The sequence below is a fragment of the Acinonyx jubatus genome, chromosome C2 (genome assembly GCF_027475565.1).
Source record: "Acinonyx jubatus isolate Ajub_Pintada_27869175 chromosome C2, VMU_Ajub_asm_v1.0, whole genome shotgun sequence".
NCBI lineage: Eukaryota > Metazoa > Chordata > Mammalia > Carnivora > Felidae > Acinonyx > Acinonyx jubatus.
The window spans coordinates 52,939,823-52,959,228 of NC_069384.1; the positions used below are offsets into that span (position 1 = coordinate 52,939,823).

A 19,406-nucleotide genomic window follows, 5' to 3' on the forward strand; every position below is an offset into this window, starting at 1 on the left:
GAGAGGGAGCCACTACAGATACCTGACAGGACCATAAAGAGAGATGCAGAGTCAGGATAGATTCATCATCAGGCAGGGATCCATGTGGAAACCGGGCCAATGTCTGCACACCATAGGTCACCTTTGAGGTCAGAATTGTGCATCACCCACTCTAAGGGACCTGTCCAACAGATGTGGAGTGAAGGCCTTTTGTCCAAGGTTTGCTTGCTAAAACCTCAAATCACTCAGCAGGGAGATACCCCATTTAAACTGTAAAGTTATAGGATATTGACATGGGGGATAGAGCAGTGACGAAACCCACTCACTCTAATAACTACACATCTATAATGCCACACTCTTACTTTCAATATATGTAACAGTTTAGAAGAAAAACCTTTTCTAGGGAAAATAATAGCTGGAAGAATTTTCTCATTTCCTTGAGTTTTTAAAAATTTTTATTTGCTATATCTTTCTATTTCTCAGAAATGTGGTAAAGATTATTTACTAGAATTAATGGAAAAATAATTGCGCATGTGAAAACAAGACCAAAAATTCTTACGTGATAAATGTAAAAATATGGTGGCTTTGAATTTTGACTTAGAGTATTCCAGATATGATTTTATCAGGCTGATAGACACTTACACAATATTTCCATATTGTATGTTTAACACTGTGGGAAGAAGCATTTGCTGCCAAGTCAGCTAGAGAAGTTTTCTAACCAGGTACAGGCACTATGACTACACTGTTCATGTTCCATTTTAACTTTATAATGTGGACCAGGAAAATGGAATTGATGTTCATGCTCTTTCTGTTTGCATCATTTCTTTCACTGATCCAAATACAGATTATTAAGGTCTCATCATGTAGTCCAATCTCTATCCACTAACTAGTCCAGGATCTGAAAATGATATGAATGATTGACTAATCAACCTAAAATGATCTGAGTAAGCCCATTTGTTCCATTCCTATTTGGCTTTCTTGCTGACTGAGCTTTCATGACCTTGTGAAAAATGGCTGTTTTATCTAAAAATGTGTTTTATTTCTAGGTAATGGACTATGTCAACTTCCATTTCTTATGGAATTCACAGAATACAGTCCAGCATAGCAAGACATTTCTTACATTCCTATTTGCTTGTTCTTTCCCACCACACACTTTAACACAACTGACTTCCCAATCTTATATCTCTTGACTTTAGCAATTGGGTTTTCAATTTCTACGTCTTTCTCTTTATGGAGCACACACATTTGCTGGAGAACACAGTACATTTAGTTTTCCACTCATGTAGCTAGGAAGAAAGAAAGTGCTCCTATTTCGTGAGGTCTTCTCAGCTAAGTGAGTTTGGCTCCATCTGGCCCAGCTTTTAGTTCTTCCATTAGTGTTAGAAGAGGCTTCAGTGAAATTTATTTTATTTCCATATAGTGGAGGTACCCATATTCCCACTTTGACGTTGAGAGTGTTAAAACTTGGTTTTCAGGATTGTAATTGTAAATTTTCCCAGGAAAGTCATAGGCAGACTCATATTGTTATACTGATTTAGCAATATATAATTTTAAAAGAAATATGTACATTATTGCTAATTAATCTGGCAAGAGCTATAATTTCTTAGCCCTGATAGAATCATTTGGTTAGAAGTAACCCACTGAGATGACTCGAAATGATGGTACTTGCTGTGTCAAAATTCTTAGTTTTCAAATGCATGTTAGATGCAATAAAATTTCCCTTTTTTAAATGCCAAAATAAAAGTATGTTCTGTGGAGTCCGTACAGCTACAACAGCATGAAGACGTGGATCTAACTCAAAGGAGATACAAGAAAATTATCTCATTTTCCACCCTCATTCATTTTGAAAAACAAAAATTGAATTTTTAAATTTTAGTTTATCAGTCTTTCTGTGTCAAAGATGTGGTAGCCATTAGCTATTCCCCACATGATTTGCCTTTAAAAATGTCGAATTTTGCTCAGCTACATGATAAATTAATGTAAAATGTTTCAAATGTTTGTTTCCTATATATATTCCTTGTCATGGACTTTCAAAGATGAAATAATAAAGTACATCTTTTATTAGTAAGAGTTCTCCAGCAACACAACCAGTCTCTCATAACAAAGATTTATTATGAGGAACTGGCTCACATGATTATGGAGACTGAGCAGTGTAACTAACAGTCTGCCATTTGCAAGCTAGAACCCACGAAAGCTGGTGATGTCATTCAGAGTCGAAAATCCTGAGAACCAGGGAAGCCCATAGTGTAAATCCCAGTCTAACTGAGGGTAGAAGATTGAGATATCCCAGATCAACAAAATGAGTGAACTCCTCCTTCCTCTACCTTTTGTTCCCTTCAGGCCCTCAATGGAATGGATGATGTCACCCACATTGGGGAGGGCAATCTACTTTCTGACTCCACCATTCAAATGCTAATACCAGTTGCAAATGCCCTCACAGACACACTCAGAAATATGCTTTATCAGAGCACCCTGTGGCCTGTCCTTTTGATGCATATAATTAACTACCACAGATCTTATGTTATAAATGAGGAAGCTGAACCCAAATAACTTGCCTTAATCTCTGAGCATGTAAGTGACAGCATTAGACCTAAATACTGGACTCCTGATTGCTGATCCACAGATCTTTAATATGTCACTGTGTTTCTAAAATCTCCTGTGGAGTGGATGCTTGTCAACTTAGACATTTACTTAAATGACAATCTTAGTTCTAGAAACATGGACATATTTCACATATTTCATCTAGGAGCAAAGAGTCACATTCAACCTCCAAGTCCAAATGTGTCATGGGATTGTAATAGAAAAAATACTGTTTTTAGAGATGGGGAGATAAGACATAAAGAAAATAAACTATCTTCCCCAAACTCGTATGTTAGCAAATATCTGATGCCAAAAATATATGCTTATGTTCATCACAATTTAATATTCACAATATACTGGAACACCAAGTTCCTGCTTAGTTCACAACTTGCTTCAAATGTCTACCATTAGCTGCTTTCTCATTTTCTCTACCATATGCATGTACGGATCTGTGGTATGGCATCCATGACTTAAGGATTTACCTCAAAAGATAAGAGGAAGTAACAATTTATTTTTAACATTTAATATAGAATATTTCATTTACTCCTCACCACAATCTATGAGATAGGTATCATTTCCCTTCCCCTTTTTAAATTAATAGAATATAACTGACATATGGTGTTTATTAGTTTCAGGTATACAACATATTGACTTTATGGTATCATTCCTTTTGAAAGACAAGAAAAATGAACCCCAGGGTTATATAAATGTCGTAATATATAATGGTAAAAATTTGGAAAATGTTTTCATGTTTACTAAAACTAGTCAACTGCAGTAAGCTCACCTTTGGGGAAGTCATTAAAATGACGGCTTCACTGAAAAAAAAGTAGAGCAACAAGAAAAAATGTTTGTAAATATTACATTAAAATAATACATGATAGCATATGCTAACTCATTTCAAATATTTAGAAATGTGAATATAAACAAGGAAAGAAATTCAATGAAAATATAACAAATAATTTAATAGAATTAAGACAATTAAATCTAATCAGAGTTGTATTAGGGTGGCCAAATAGGGCATTTTTTTTCTTTTATATATTTTATGATTGATTTTTGTAATGTACATATGTCACTTGTACACTGATAAAAATTAAAACGAAGAACTAAAATGCACTATAACTCAGGTAATACTAAAAATAAAGCTACCTAAAGATGAATTGTATTTGGTCATAGGTATTTGTAAATTCTGAAGTTTAATGTCATTTTTGTTTCATAATTATTCACAATAATAGTTTCCATATTGTATTAATATTGAATTTAAAATTTTTCCAAATTCTATCTGGTACTTCTTTGTTTTATTTTTCCCCCTGGTAATATTCCATATTGGATAGATAGAATGATTTGTCATATCTAAAATATTACCCTACAACCAAGGTCAAACTTGCCACCTGAAGGTTTTTTAGATGCTTAAATTAGCTCTCACTTTTCACTGTGATATGGGTGAAAACATCCTTTTTGGGGAGCTGTTTCTGTCTTTATCCTTTGCTTTTATATGCAGCTGCATGTTAAATAAGTTTTAAAAACAATTTCAACCAAAACCAGACTTCTCTGTAATGACTAGGAATGAAAAATAAATAGAAAGATTGAAAGATTTTGTCGGGATTGCTTTTTTTTTTTTTCCTATTGGCACAGAAATAATTTGGATGCAACCCATCACTTCTCCGTAGCATGCATGCTTGGCTGTATTGTCCATTACTGTTCAACTGAAAAAGGAAGACTGTTTAAAAATAGAAACAGGAAGGTGACTTTTGTTTTTAGATGGAGAGTCTCCTTTGTGACACTTGGGCTTAAAATCAGTGTTGAAAAATAGCTCAGTAATCTCAGGGGGTTTGAGAAAGAAATAAGGAAGAGGAACCTCAGAGTGATGTTCAAGGCCAGAATCATGCATGGGTGGTCAGTGTTTTCTCTGGCCCTTTATACACTGTGAGGAGCAAGACCTAGAAAGCAGTGCTAGGAGAGATAAAGTCATTTTCCCTATGGTATTTAATGATAGGGTTCCTTAGCAGAACAGTAGTCCTGAGGATTAAGTTTCAGGGTAGGTGACCAAAGAGAAAGATAACAAAGAGATGGTATACTAGCATAAACTATTAAATGCTATAAATCTTAAGATACTTAGTCTAAATGGATTAACATGGCTTCCTGTTAACACGTTAGCCCTCCAATAATAATATCTAAACAAAATTTTAGAAGTATATAAGACACTGAAGAGTGACCGAAAGAGGCAAAAACTAGAAGGAGTTTGATCTTTGAAGAAAAAGGAAGTACACAGATTGTGGGGTGGAACTCCTACTTACATGCTTTTTTCTTGAGAACATTGCCAAGTCTATATAGGACCGGCAAACAGAACTCAAGCAAAAAGTTACAGTTTTTATTTCACTTTATTTTACTTTACTTTGTTTTGTTTTATTGCTTGAGGTGTCAAATTAAATAGTCTGGGGCTACCTGAAGAGGCAAAAATCAAAGGAGGAAATCCTATAAAGAAAGGATCCACAATGGAGGAAGCCCTGAAATTATCCTATAATTTTCCCTTATATTCCCGGCTGATCCCTGAATGACAAAAACATAGGGAAGACTTGAAGAACCCTAAAGGAAAATAACAGCTGGAAGAATTAAGAAGAGATTTCAAGGACTTCCACTGCACAAGAGTTTGGGGTATGAATCCTTCCATGTTAGAGAGATGTAATAAATACCTCAGGTTTGACACAGACTCACTCTAACAAAATAAAAACAAGCTTTCACAAGTTCAAAGTGATCAGTAAATAATTTAAATGTCTGATATAACAATAAAGTAAGTAACACTCTTCAGAAGAAGATAACAGAATCAACTGTCTCTATAAGAAATCAGGATTTCTAGGGGAAAAAAAGAGGTAATTAATTAAACAGAAAAATATGACCAGTTATCTGCTTCTTTCCCCCTTTCTCAATCTCATTTCCTCTCTCTCTCTCGTCCTCTCTCTCTCTCACACACACACACATACACACACACACACACACACAGAGTCAACAGAAACAGACATATTAATGGATATAAATATGACTAAGATACTGGAATTAGCAGACAAAGAATCTAAAGTAGCTATCAGGGGAAATAAATGTATGAATGAGAACTTGCTCTTGCCAGAAACAATGAATGAAGGCCAGAAGACAAGAAAACAGTATCTTTGAATTCCTATAAATGTCAACTCAGAATTTTTTCCATATAAAATATGCTTCAAAAATTAAGGGGAAATAAAGTCATTTTCAGGTAAGTAAAAGTTGAGAGAACATATAACCATCAAACATTAGAACTGTATTTAAAAATGGAAAAGGGAGAATATAGGCTAAAGGCAAATGTACAAAATGAAATTTAAATCTACAGAAAGAATCAGAGCTGGAAATCATAAATATGTGAGTAAATATAAATACAGAACTCTCTTTTCATTTCTTTAAAAGGCCTATGCTTGTTTAGAGGTGCCTGGGTGGCTCAGTCAGCTAAGGGTCCTACTTCGGTTCATGTCATGATCTCGTGGCTCACAAGTTCAAGCCCCGCCTCAGACTCTGTGCTGACAGCTCAGAGCCTGGAGCTTGTCTCAGATTATGTGTCTCCCTCTCTCTCTGCCCCTCTCCCACTCTACTCTGTCTCTCTCTCAAAAATAGATAAAGCATTAAAAAAATGCTTTTAAAGGCCTATGCTTATTTAAAGCAAAAAAAAAAATTACAACATTATATTGTTGGAAATTTGATGTATATAAATATAGAATATATTAAAACAATAGCACAAAAGACGGGAGGATAAAAAAGGTACAATACTAACTTTAAGTAGACTGTGGTAAGTTAAGGACACATATGTAATCCCTAGAGCAACCAGTAAAAATAATGCAAAGGTATGTAATTAAAAAGTCAATGGAGAAATAAAACTAGAATATTAAATTGGAAATATTAAACTCATTTTTTAAAAGGACAGGAAAGAAGGAGCAGAGACAAAACAAACACAAGGGATGAGACAAATATAAAACAAATGGCATAATGATAGGCTTAATTCAAACTGAATCAATAATTAGACTTAATGTAAATTACTAAACACTCTAATCAAAAGGAAGAAATTGTCTATGACAAAGGAGATAAGAATATACAATGGGGAAAAAGTAATTTCAATAAATGTTGTTGGGAAACCTGACAGCTACATGAAAAAAAAATGAAACCCCTTTCTTAATGCTATATACAGAAATGAACTCAAAATGGATTAAATACCTAAATGTGAGACCTGAAGCCATAAAGCTCCTTAAAGAAAACATAGGCAGCAATCTCTTGGACATCAGCTCAGCCACATATTTATGGCTGAGACATGGATGTCTCCTCAGGAAAGAAAACAAAAGCAAAAATAAACTATTAGGATTACATGAAAATAAAAAGCTTTTGCAAGGCAAAAGAAATCATCAACAAAACAAAAAGTCAACCTACTGAATGGGAGAAGATATTTGCAAATGATATATCTAATCAGGGACTAATATTCAAAATGTACAAATAACTAACATAACTGAAAATACAAAAAAATCCGTTAAAAAATGAGAAGACCTGAATAGATATTTTTCCAAGGAAAATATACAGATGGCCAACAGACACATAAAAAGCTCAAAATCACTATTTACCAGGGAAATGTAAATCAAAACCACAATGAAATATTAACTCAGACCACTCATAATGGTTAGTATCCAAAAGACAAGAAATAATAAGTGTTGGTGTTGGTGAGGATGTGGAGAAAAGGCCCTTATGCACTGTTAGTGGAATGTAAACTGGTCCAACCACTGTGGAAAACAGTATGAAGGTTCCTCAAAAAAAAAAAAAAATCGTATGATCCAGTAATTCCACTTTAGAATATTTATACAAAATGGAAACAGTAATTCAAAAACATATATGCACCCTTATGTTTATTGCAGCATTATTTACAATAGCCAAGTTATGGTAACAAGATATGGAATATTACTCAGTCATAAAAAAGAATGAAATTTTGTCATTTACTATGGATAAACCTAAAGGGTATTATTCTAAGTGAAATCTAAGAAAAAGCAAAACAAATGAACAAACAAACAACAAACAGACTTTTAAATTACAGAAAACAGACCAGTGGTTGCCAGACGGGAGGTAGGTGGAGGGAGGGGAAAAATAGGTAAAAAATATTAAGAGGTACAAACTTGCAAAAAAAGAGGAGAGAGAGAGAGAGAGAGAGAGAGGGAGAGAGAGATTCTTAGATTTGATAGGGAAAGCAAAACCCAACTATATGCTGCCCATAAGAAAGGCAGTATAAATATGAAGAAATAGGGAGGCACCTGGGTGGCTCAGTCAGTTAAGCGTCCCACTCTTGGTTTCAGCTCAGGTCATGATCTCACAGTTCGTGAGTTCCAGCCCTGCATTGGGCTCTGAGCTGATGGTGTGGAGCCTGCTTCAGATCCTCTGTCTCCCTCTCTCTCTCTCAAAAATAAATAAACACTTAAAAATATGAAGACATACATTAAAAGAAAAATATATACCATTCAAATATTTTTCATCATAAGAAAATTGGAGTCGTTCTATTAAGACAAATGGTGAATTCAAAACAAGAAATACTGCCAAAAATTAAGAGAAACATTTTATATTAATGAAAGAGCAAATTCATCAATAATATATGACAGTCCTAAACGTGTATACACATAATAACAAGGCTTCAAAATACAAGAAGCAAAAAATAACAGAAATTAAAGGACAAACAGATCCATCCATAGTCATAACTAGAAGTTTAATGCTTCTCTCTCAATAATTAATAGAAAAGCTGGACAAAAAATTTTATAAATTTCAACAATATGAAACTGCTTGTCCTAATTGACATTCATTGAATATCTCACTCAAGAGACGCAGAGAATCATCTTTAAAAATGCACAAGATGTTCAGCAAGTTAGCCCATATCTGTGCAATAAACCTTAAACTGCAAAATGTTCAAAATTAACTCACATAAAAATTCAACCAGTAGAAATTAAAAACAAAAAGTTTAAAAAGTTATAACTGAAATATCTAAAATCTTTGAATATAAGAAAATTAACAATCTACACTGAATTCCAAATTACACGGACCTAAGAAGAAAACACAAGGGCATTAGACGGTATTTCTGATTTAATTGATGATTAATAATAAAAATCCAGTATATCAAAATTCCTAAAATAAAATACTAGAAGTAAATTCATAGCTTTAAAAACTTATACTAGAAAAGAATAAAGGTCTAAATCAATGACTTAAATTATTACTTTCAGAAATTTGAAATAAAATAGGTTACACATAAAATAAGTAGTAAAGAGAAAATAATAAAAAATAAGAACAGAAATTTAAGAAACAGAAAGCAAAAATAGCTAGACTAGTCTAGAAATTAAGAGACAAAACACAACTTTACAAGTAAGGGATTAAAAGGAAATGACACTACAGGTACTAAAGACATTAAAATGATAAAGAATACACTGAACAATTGTATGACAATAAATTCAATGTCACAGATTAAGTGGAAAAATATTTCAAGAAAAATTATGATAATCTTACTGAAAATCCTTCAGAAAACAGAAAGAATACTTCCCAACTCATTTTCTGAGACCAGCATAACACTTACAACAAAACTTGCCCAAAAATATTGCCACAAAAGAAAATCACAGACCAAAATTCCTCATGAATATGAAAACAAAAATCTTTAACAAAGTATTAACAAATAAAGTTTAGCAACACATAAAAAGTAATACTTCAAGGTTTATCCCAGGAATACAAGATTGGATGAATACTTAAAAATTAATATAATTCACCATATTAACAAAATACAGAGAAGAAAGTCACATAGTCATTCTAGTTTCAAATGGAGCACTTGAAAAATTTCAACACCAATTGTTTATTTAAAAACCAAAACAAAAACTCAGAACTATCTAGGAATAGAAGGAGACATCCATTATTAATAAATGGCATCAAAGAAACCCTATACCTAGCATCACATATAATTTTAACATGAAATATCGAATACTTTCACCCTAAGATTGGGAATAAGGAATATATAGTTCTTTTCTATTTATTTTCATTATTATTATGATGCACATAGCTAATATAAATGCAATAAAAAGAATACGTGAAGATTATAAATGAAAAAATAAAAGTTTTTATGCTTGCTAAGTATTTAGATACAAAGTCCTAAGAAATCTACAAAACAACAACTACTACAACTACAAAAGAACTGCATTAGATTTTTAGGGTTGTCCTAACAAAATATCACAGATTGAGTAGCTCACGCAACAGAAATTTATCTTTTCACAGTTCTGGAGGCTAGAAGTCTAAGATCAAGGTGTGGGCCAGTTTGGTTTCTCCTGAGGTGTCTCTCCTTGGCTTGCAGATGGCCATCTTCTCCTTTTCCTGGTCCTTTCTCTGTGTGTGCATCCCTGGTGTCTCTTTGTGTGTCCAAATTTCTCTTTCTTACAAGGATAACAGTAAGATTGGATTAGCACCACTCTACTTACCACATTCTAATTTAATTACTCCTTTGAAGGTCTAAGTCCAAATACTGTCACATTCTGAAGTTATTGGGAGTTATGCTTCAACATATGAATTTTGAGAGATCAAAATTCAGCCCATAACAAGAACAGGTGAATTTACCAATTTTCATGGATACATGATCAACATAAAAACTTCAATGGTATTTCAATATAATATTATAGCAGTGAAAGAAAGAAAGAATTTAGAGGAAACAATCCATTTATAATACCACTAAAACCAAAAAAATCCTTATGTAAAAATTAACAAAAGATGTGCAATATGATATTAAAAAATAATGAAATGCACCACATGGGTGAATCATTTCAATTTTACTATGTGCTGCCAAAGCAGCACCGCAACATGAATAAATCTTAAAAACAAAATGGTGAGTGAAAGAAGCAGACATAAAGAGTATGTACTATACTATTCTATTTATATGAAGTTCAAGGGAAGGAAAAAATACTCCATGGTAATAAATATCAGAACAACATTTACATATTTGGTTGCAAATTTCCTTGAAGGAAGATGAGGGAGTTTTCTGAAGTGATTCATATGTTCTATATCTTGACTGTGTGGTGATTGCATAATATATACATACATTCATCAAAACTCATTGAACTGTACATGTAGTATCTGCGCATTCACTATATATACATTTTACTTCAATGGGTACGTGTGTGTGTGTGTGTGTGTGTGTGTGTGTGTATGCGTGAAAATTAGAGTAACACAATTTCGAGGAAGGTAGAATACTATAAAAAGACAGAGAACAAGCTTTGAAGTCATACAAAAAGAAATGTAACCCCAGATCTGCCACCAACTATTTTGTAGCACTGGATGATTTACATAACTTGTCTGACCCTATGCTCTCCATTCAGGAAACTAAGGGTGATCCTAATATCTATCACACAGAATTATCATGAAGCTTATATAACATATGGAAATGGTTTAGGGCAGTGACTAGCATACAGGATGTGCTGACAAGTAGTAAAAATTGTCCTGATTCAGGTACAACAATTTTTTTAAAAAAAACTGAAGTAATGGTTTCATGCCTGGACTGAATTGTCTTCTTTGAGGTACATTACAACGCATGATATCCACGTGCGAAGAGAGATGGATGAAGAATAAAAGAGTAACAGAAGATCCACTACTCCAGTTAAGGCATAATGTTCACATGAGAATAATTGAGAGAGACTGAGAAACTCAGTGTCATTTCATAGAGATACCGTGTGGATTAAATAAGGTACAACATGCAAACTTACTTGGCTGGTGTCTGGTATTAAGTAAACCCTCAATAAGTGGTCAAAATGAGTCTATTTGTATCCACATCCAACTTTTTCTAAAACTCAAATACCAATACATTTAAAAAAGCTTTTTAAAACTATTTTAGGGATGCCTAGGTGGCTTAGTTAAGCATCTGGCTCTTGATTTCAGCTCAGATCATGATCTCACAGTTTGTGAGTTTGAGCCCCATGTTGGTCTCTGTGCTGACAGTGTAGAGCCGGCTTGGGATTCTCTGTCTCCCTCTCTCTCTCTCTGCCCCAGCTCTGCTCTGTCCCTCTCTCTTTCTCTCAAAAATAAATAAACATTAAAATAAATAACTTTATCTTATTAAGAAAAGACACCATATAATAATTCATTCCAATTAGTTGGTATTCATATTTTCACAAGATATAGTTGGAGCAGATTATTAAATCTTACTTATGTGGTGACTTTAAAAATGTTACTCTATCATATAAATCCATATATCTGAATGAAAGATGTTTTTCTTCAGTATTTACTCAGTTATAGTTATTACACTTTATATATGTGTGTATATATATTTTTGTTTGTTTGTTTGTTTTTAGACAGAGAGCATGTGAGCAGGGGAGAGGGGCAGAGGGAGAGAGAGACAGAGAGAGAGAGACAGAGAGAGAGAGAGAAAGAGAGAATCCTAAGCAGGTTCCATGCTCAGCACAGAGTCCGATGCAGGACTCAATCTCTTCACTCTGGGATCATGACCTGAGCTGAAATCAAGAGCCAGATTCTCAACAACTGAGCCACCCAGATGCCCCTAGTTATTACATTTTAATTTCACCCCCAAATCACAGCATTTTTATTATCCCTACTGCTCTTCTAATTTATTATCCTTTGTTTACCTAGTTCTAAATTTACATGACAATGTTCCAATCTCAGCTAATTTTAATTAGGTTTTGAATTTTTAAACCACTGAAAACTTTGTCAAAGTTATAATAAAGAGTTACTGAAGGCCTTTATATAATTATAATTCTATCTATTCAGAAATTCCCTTAATCATCTGCTTATGGTAAGTTATTTTAAGTGTGTGATTTCAACAAAATTCCTTTTATTTCTCTCTCAATAAAATAACTAAACATAGTTCTCTATTCTATTTCTGTCAACTTCTAATCATTTACAAAATAAATTTATAGGCTCTAGATTATTAATATTTTCACTTTTTAAGTATTTTTCATCTTTTCTTAACCTCTTCAATACTGATCTATTTTAATAATTAACAGAATCTTTTCAGGATGAGAGTCAGGGAAAAATCAAGTGGAGATGAAATATTAAAAATCAGTTATACCTTCTACTGCTCACCCAGAGGTCTCTTAAGTAGCAATGAAAAAATGAAAACTATCTTAAATTTTCTCTGTGATAGAATAATTTGAGGAAGGTAGGTAGAAAATAAAGAAATTTTGGCTATATCTGCCAAAAGCTACATATAATTTTTCAATACTAATTTCTATTAAAATTAAACCAATTACATGTCATGGCTTTGGAAACATATTTCATGAACAGATAAGAATGATGTATGATACAATTAATGGGCTTTTTACGTTCAAACATAATAAACTGAGATTTCTGAGGATACCAATCATCATCTCATTCCTAATAGTGTGGGCATAGACACTGAAATCATTTTTAAATTAATAGACTTAAAATTTTTCTTTAAAAATCAATGTTTGAAATATGTTAGTTTTTGTACACAGAAGTAAAATTTAGCCCAAACCTGGAATGAAATTCTACATATTCTATTTTAATATAATTCAAATTAATTATAGATTTTTTGAAGTTTTATTGAACATTGCTATTTTTTTCTCCCATATATGTTGATCAATTTTAAACTTTTTTTAGTATGTGACAAAGTATCAGTAAGACAAAGATGTTCTTTCCTTATAAATATCATGTATCTCTGTAACATACTTCAAATCAACTGTTTTATGATCACTACCAAAGCTCAAAATTCTGACATAAAAAGACTATATAATGGCGAGTTGAAAATGTTGGTTTATGTCCTCTTTGCTGTTAATGTTTATTTTGTCTGTTTTGCTTTAGGCTACTTTGGATGCACTAAGAAAAAAATATATATGCATTCCTTTCCATGGCCTCTTCATAAGAAGAGGTCAGTCACCAATATGCTGCTAACATAGAAGGACAATTTTTAAAAGGTAAAATCATGACTCATATACAAAAGTAATGCATGTCAAATACTATATCTAAGTCATCAGTAAATAAGAAAACCAGTAAAATGGTACAACTCTCTCAAAAAAGAACTTAAAATACTCCCATATATAGGCTATCAGGAATTCTGAAATGAGTTTACAAATAGATGTAAAACTAGTCAGTATCTACATAGGACAATAATCAATTACATTCAACTTGACACATTTGTTTGAATTTCTGTGGACAGAAATTACTTGCGTTCCTCTCAGTTTTCTGAAATAGTTTTGTAACATAGCTCAGAGGAAACAAAAGGTAGAGATAGTTGAAAAGGGTACTCTAGATAGAATAATTAGTATTCTGGTTTGCCCATTTCAAAGTCTTTCACAATGTTTCCTGACACTAAAATATCTCCTTAAAAGTCTTAACCTCCTTAAACTTGTGTCCTAATTAGAGCTGAAATAAATACCTTTAGTTTTCAAGACTCTAGATAGTGACAACATAGCACTTTACAGCTCACACAGAGATTATAGCGTATATTGGAAAAAATAAGTCGCTCCCTGCAGATAAGAAAGAGGACAAGATTTTCAATGTTCTTATTATGGGCAGAAACAAAGGTTCCTGGGGGGAAAGGTGATGGGTGCTGATGGAGTAGGAAATTTAACACCAGGATTTGACAGCAGAGGATTTGACATGGACACTGGGTCCATGTCAGCAGAGAGCATGGCTGTGAGGGACAGCACCATCACATGCAGAGCCCAAGACGGAGTAGAAAACTAGCAATGGAGCTGATCATGTATCCAACGATGGTGGCGATATGGATTGCAATGCCTGCAGGCTAGGAATGAGCCCTATTTCTGATTTTCCAGATATACACAAGCCCAAAATTTTTGAATGGAGGAAGGGATCTTGAAAATGTTTGATACTGGATTTCTAGTCTAACCTCAGGCTGGATTTAATTTGACTTATAAAAATAGAGTAAGGTAATAGTTCTGAAACTGAAATATAGTATTCTTGCTATAATGTTAAGCCGTTGGTTAGTGGCATTACAAGAAAGGATTATTTGTTCTTATTTGTTCTGCATTTGCTTTCATTTTCACAGCCAATTTAGCATAGAATTCTTACTTTTGGAAAGTGAAGATAGGAAATATAATACTAAAATGTAATTATATTGCAGAATGCATGTGATAAACTGTTTCCTAAAATCCTTGAAATTTTAGGATTTTTATCAAATAATTTCAAGATCAGAAATTAGTAATCTGTTAAGGAAATTCAATAATGTGTGTGAATGGATGAGCTTTTCCTACCAGTCTATGAAATTTTCATCAGTCATAGCTTCACTGAGATTTTACCTCTAGAAGAGCCAACATATTCCTTTCATGGATATTTCAGAAAACAACATGAGTTATCAGAATAATATTATCACCCTTAACCAGATCATGACATCATTTATATCTATCCAAACACTTAATGGTTGATTCATACATCTCATAACATGCATTCATCCAGTGATTTCTAGGTGCCAAACAGTGTGTTGGGGACACAGCAATGGATTAAACAGGGAAAGTCCTTGCTTTCATAGAGGTAGTATCATAGTAAGGAGGGGAAAAAAAGGAAATAAATTATGTGGAGAAAGATTAAGTGTACAAAGGGGATGGAGGTACCAAGGCAATGGAGAATAGAATGTATTGAAGTGGTCAAGGAAGGATTAAATGGAAAGGTACAATGGGCAAAATTCTAAGCTTTTGAAAACAGAGACATATGTAGATTTCTAGGCAAAAAGATTTGCAGAAGAGGGATAAAACTCAAGAACTAACAGCAGCAACAAAACAACACATACCCCAAGGAATGAGCATGGAGCATGTCTATACCTGGAGCCAACTGAGAGGAGAGCAGTAGGAAATGCTAAAGACACAACATCAGATTTCACACTGTGCATGTTATTTTAAGGACTGTTGCAACAGAAGAATTGATAATAGCAATTTAATTCCAAGACTCCCAGTCATTTACACAAGTATTAATGTTCATATATTGTGTTTAAATTTGGTGGTTATAAAATATTAACTTGGGACATTAAATTTGCAAATGATTAAATTGTACTATATTTTAGTTGCTGTAACTGAGATCTAAATTATCAGTGATTAAAACAAGGTAAGCATTTCTCGCTCTTGCATAAAAGTCTACTCATGGACAAACTGGGGCTGGCAGGATGGTTCCATAGTATTGGGGATCCAAGTTCCTACTAACTTCTCTGTATTTAGGATTTTGCCCTTTTCAATGGCATCCACATCACTACTCTTGTGAGTGGGAGCAGGAAAAGGGAAATGTAAGGTTAAGGCTGTTCCTTTTTGGTGTGACCAAGCAGTTGTACACATCATTTCTTTCCCACTGAAGAATATTTAGTCACAAAGCTACCTACAACTGAAAGGGAGGCTAGGACACAGTCCTGATGCCAAGTGGCCATGTGCCAAGTTAAAATTAGGGGTTCTACCATTAGATAAGAGGATAATAGATATTAGAGAATAAGTAATTTCTTTAAGCAGATTCAAATGATAGTTTAATTTTGAAATGCATTAAACATCCTTAAAAAAGTGTGATATAAAGGAAAGAGTACCTAACAAAAGGCAAAAGGACATTAGTTCTATTCCAAATCTACCAAGAATTAGCTAGCAACCTTGAATCAAAAATTTAACTTCTCTTATATTCGGCGTATCATCTGTAGTATTGAGCTGAAAAATACTCTGCTGTACCTAAACAAAAGACTCTCCCCCAAACTTTAGAAAAGTCATTTTTATCAAATGCATAGTAATTATAAAACACTGAAACCTATGAAATGATATAAAAACTCAAGTGGGGAAATATCTGGCCTTCAGCCAAGCACCAGATGTGTCTCTTAAAAGCCAATACAACTTCTCTTTATCCTTGAAAGTTTTTTTTTAATACAAAAATCAAGGTGAAAATAGCTTCTATCTTTATCCAGATGGAACTCTATGATTGCCTCACTGACAGGGGACAATGACCAGGCTGAACATACCACAGGATAACTCACTGGCATCCCTAAGGTCATAGGTGATACACAAGTTAGAGAACCTTCCAGCACAGAGATCAGCAATGAGTACAGTCAATGAATCCATTGCCACTGTATTCATTCAAAGAAAGCCATTGGTTCAAGATGTGCCAGAGAACTCAAAGTGCCTGTTGGGGGTTTAAAAAAATCACAGCAGAAACAGATTATAGGTCATGTGTTAGCTCTTTTCAGGAATGTGTGGTTCTGGTAATGGTAGCATTACCTTTCAGATAATGGCTGGAGAAACATGCGTTCACAGGGCCAAAGCCAGTTCTGCCCAAGTCAGGTCATTTGCTCCTCTCCCCAAGGGTACACTACAGTCCTCTCTGGAAAGGGAGAAAGAAAAGTTGTTGTTCTTCATGCTATGGCCAGAGTCAAAGTTTCTAGGAAAGCCAGTTAGTCTGGGAAAACAGTATCCAGACAAAACAAAGAAGAAATATTCTAGTATCAATTGATGTTATAACCTAACAAATTTGTAATAGAAAAAAAAAATGAAAGGAGGTGGCCTCACAAAACAAATAGAAACCCAAAAATATACAAACATCTCTCTCACCACTCACAACTGTAATCTATCTGAAACAATTACAGTGATTTGATGCTACATTTTCAGATTTCAGTAACTTTCATTTTAACCTGTTAGAAACATGATTAAAATAAATGATTAAAACACATACTGCAGTACATAATTAAAATGTTCTACAACAAACAGGGATGTCACTTTAATGTGCTAATTTGATGATCTGTGTAAAAAGCAAAAACCAGTTACGATGACAGAGCACAAATAGATAAGCGTTCATACCTCCACAGCAAATTTGACAGAGCGTCTCTGTGGATATGTTTAATAATTGAGGTGCTGACTGTACAAAGTTCAACTTACCCATTTTGGTCTACTTCATACAATGGGGATTCAGTCACTGGAATAAAAATTCTGATGCTTTCACCAGTCTGTCTTTTTTTTTTTTTTTTTTTTTAAGTCAGGCCATTTAGTACTATGGGCAAAAAAAAAAAAAAAAAAAACAAAAAACAAAAAAACAAAAAAGAGAGACAAAATTCCAGTGCACTAGAAAACCTTTCAAAGCCTAAAATTATTCATCCTTATAATAGTCACCTTTGTTATGGATACTTCCACAAAGGGGGGAATAGTTACCACTCCTTTAAAAACAGGAGCACCTGGGTGGCTCAGTCAGTTAAGTGTCTGACTTTGGCTCAGGTCATGATCTCATGGTCTGTGAGTTCAAGCCCCATATCCAGCTTTGTGCTGACAGCTCAGTGCCTGGAGCCTGCTTCAGATTCTGTGTCTCCCTCGCTCTCTGCCCCTCCCCCACTCACGCTCTCTCTCCCTCTCTCAAAAATAAATAAACATTAAAAGTTTTTTTTTAATAACACTTAATAAAAAATAAAAATAAATCTTCAGGGGCGCCTGGGTGGTTCAGTTGGTTAAGCATGGGCTCAGGTCATGATCTCCCACTTCCGACTTTGAGCTGACTTCGAGCTAACAGCTCAGAGCCTGAACCCTGCTTCAGATTCTGTGTCTCCCTCTCTCTCTGGCCCTCCCCTGTACTCTGTCTCTCTTTCCCTCAAAAATAAATAAAACATTAAAAATCTTTTCTTTAAAATAAAAATAAATCTTCAAAAGCTAATTTTTAACATCCAGACTACAAAAGAAGTTATGTTAAGTGAAAAGCTCATTTGCTTTAGAATGATAAAACCAGGATTTAAATCACCTTCCCACTGTTTTTCACATTTGGTGAGAGGATTCAACAATTCAATGACTATAAATATATATTTCATATATATATATATATATATATATATATATATATATATATATACATATTTCATATGTATCCTATATATATAAACTAACTGTCATGTTGTAGGCTGTAATCAAATACTGCAAACAAATTATCTCCCAATTTAAGCATGAAGTTTAATGTAAAAGACTCTATAATACACTGGTTAAGAGCATGGACTCAAGTGCCAGATGGCTTGGGTTTGAATGGTGGCTTTTTTGAGTTCTCTGTGCTCCAGTTTCCTCTTCTGTAAAATTGGGATAATAACAGTGAATACTGCATAGGATTGTTATCAGGGCAAACTGAATTTATTTATTCATACTGAGGAGAAAGGCCTGGGAGATCAACCCAGGAGATAGCAGGCCAGGAAGCGGCATGGTGTCCCAGGTTCAGAGTAAGGCCACACAACTAAGCCATCCAGGGAAGGGAAGCTGGGACTTCCAAGCTGGTCATGGAGCACCTGCTGCAGGGCAGAGCTCAACCCCAGAGGAAAGGAGCATGCACAAGATAGCACCAGTAGGTGAGGTGAACTCTCTCAGGAGCAGGCAATACCTGAGGGAGATACTTAGTCTGAATGCCTCAGCAGTGGAGCCTGTGGAGGACACTACACAGGCACACTGGGCCCTCAGGCAACAATTCAGACCTGTTGTGAGGACAAACAGAAAGAGAAAGCACTGTTTTTGTGGGCCTTTGTGGAAGAAGACAAACATCTGTTTTCCTCTCCCTCCTCCCACTCCAATACAAGGGCATGAGTCCTGGGAACAAACTTGAGGAATAAAGTACTATCTCTCCCCCACCCTTTCAAGATCTCACAACTAGTTAGTCAGACAAACATGCAAACAAAGAAGCGTCATACAATTAACTTGAGGGCTTCATAATGAGATATCCTCTGTGCTGGGTCCTGAAGGATAGGTATGAATTCTCCAAGCAGACAAAGGAGAGAAAGCAACCCAGAGGTAATATCTGATGCAAATATCATGAGGAAATTCTCAGAGGCATGGAAATGCATGCTATGTTCCAAAAAGAGCATTTAATTAGAATTC

At 34.3% G+C, this 19,406-nt stretch overlaps 1 long non-coding RNA gene across 4 annotated transcripts in view; it reads right to left on the reverse strand.

Annotated features, from left to right (window-relative positions):
- LOC128315167 (uncharacterized) overlaps window positions 1-19,406 on the reverse strand; it is a 291,330-nt gene that overhangs the window by 10,980 nt on the left and 260,944 nt on the right. For 2 of the 4 annotated variants that reach the window (XR_008297640.1, XR_008297643.1), the window contains one exon: window positions 10,035-16,896. This is a non-coding gene — a long non-coding RNA (uncharacterized LOC128315167). Of the gene's footprint in view, window positions 1-7,993; window positions 10,008-10,034; window positions 16,897-19,406 lie in introns of those variants that run through there. The other 2 variants (XR_008297641.1, XR_008297642.1) reach the window with 2 other exon arrangements.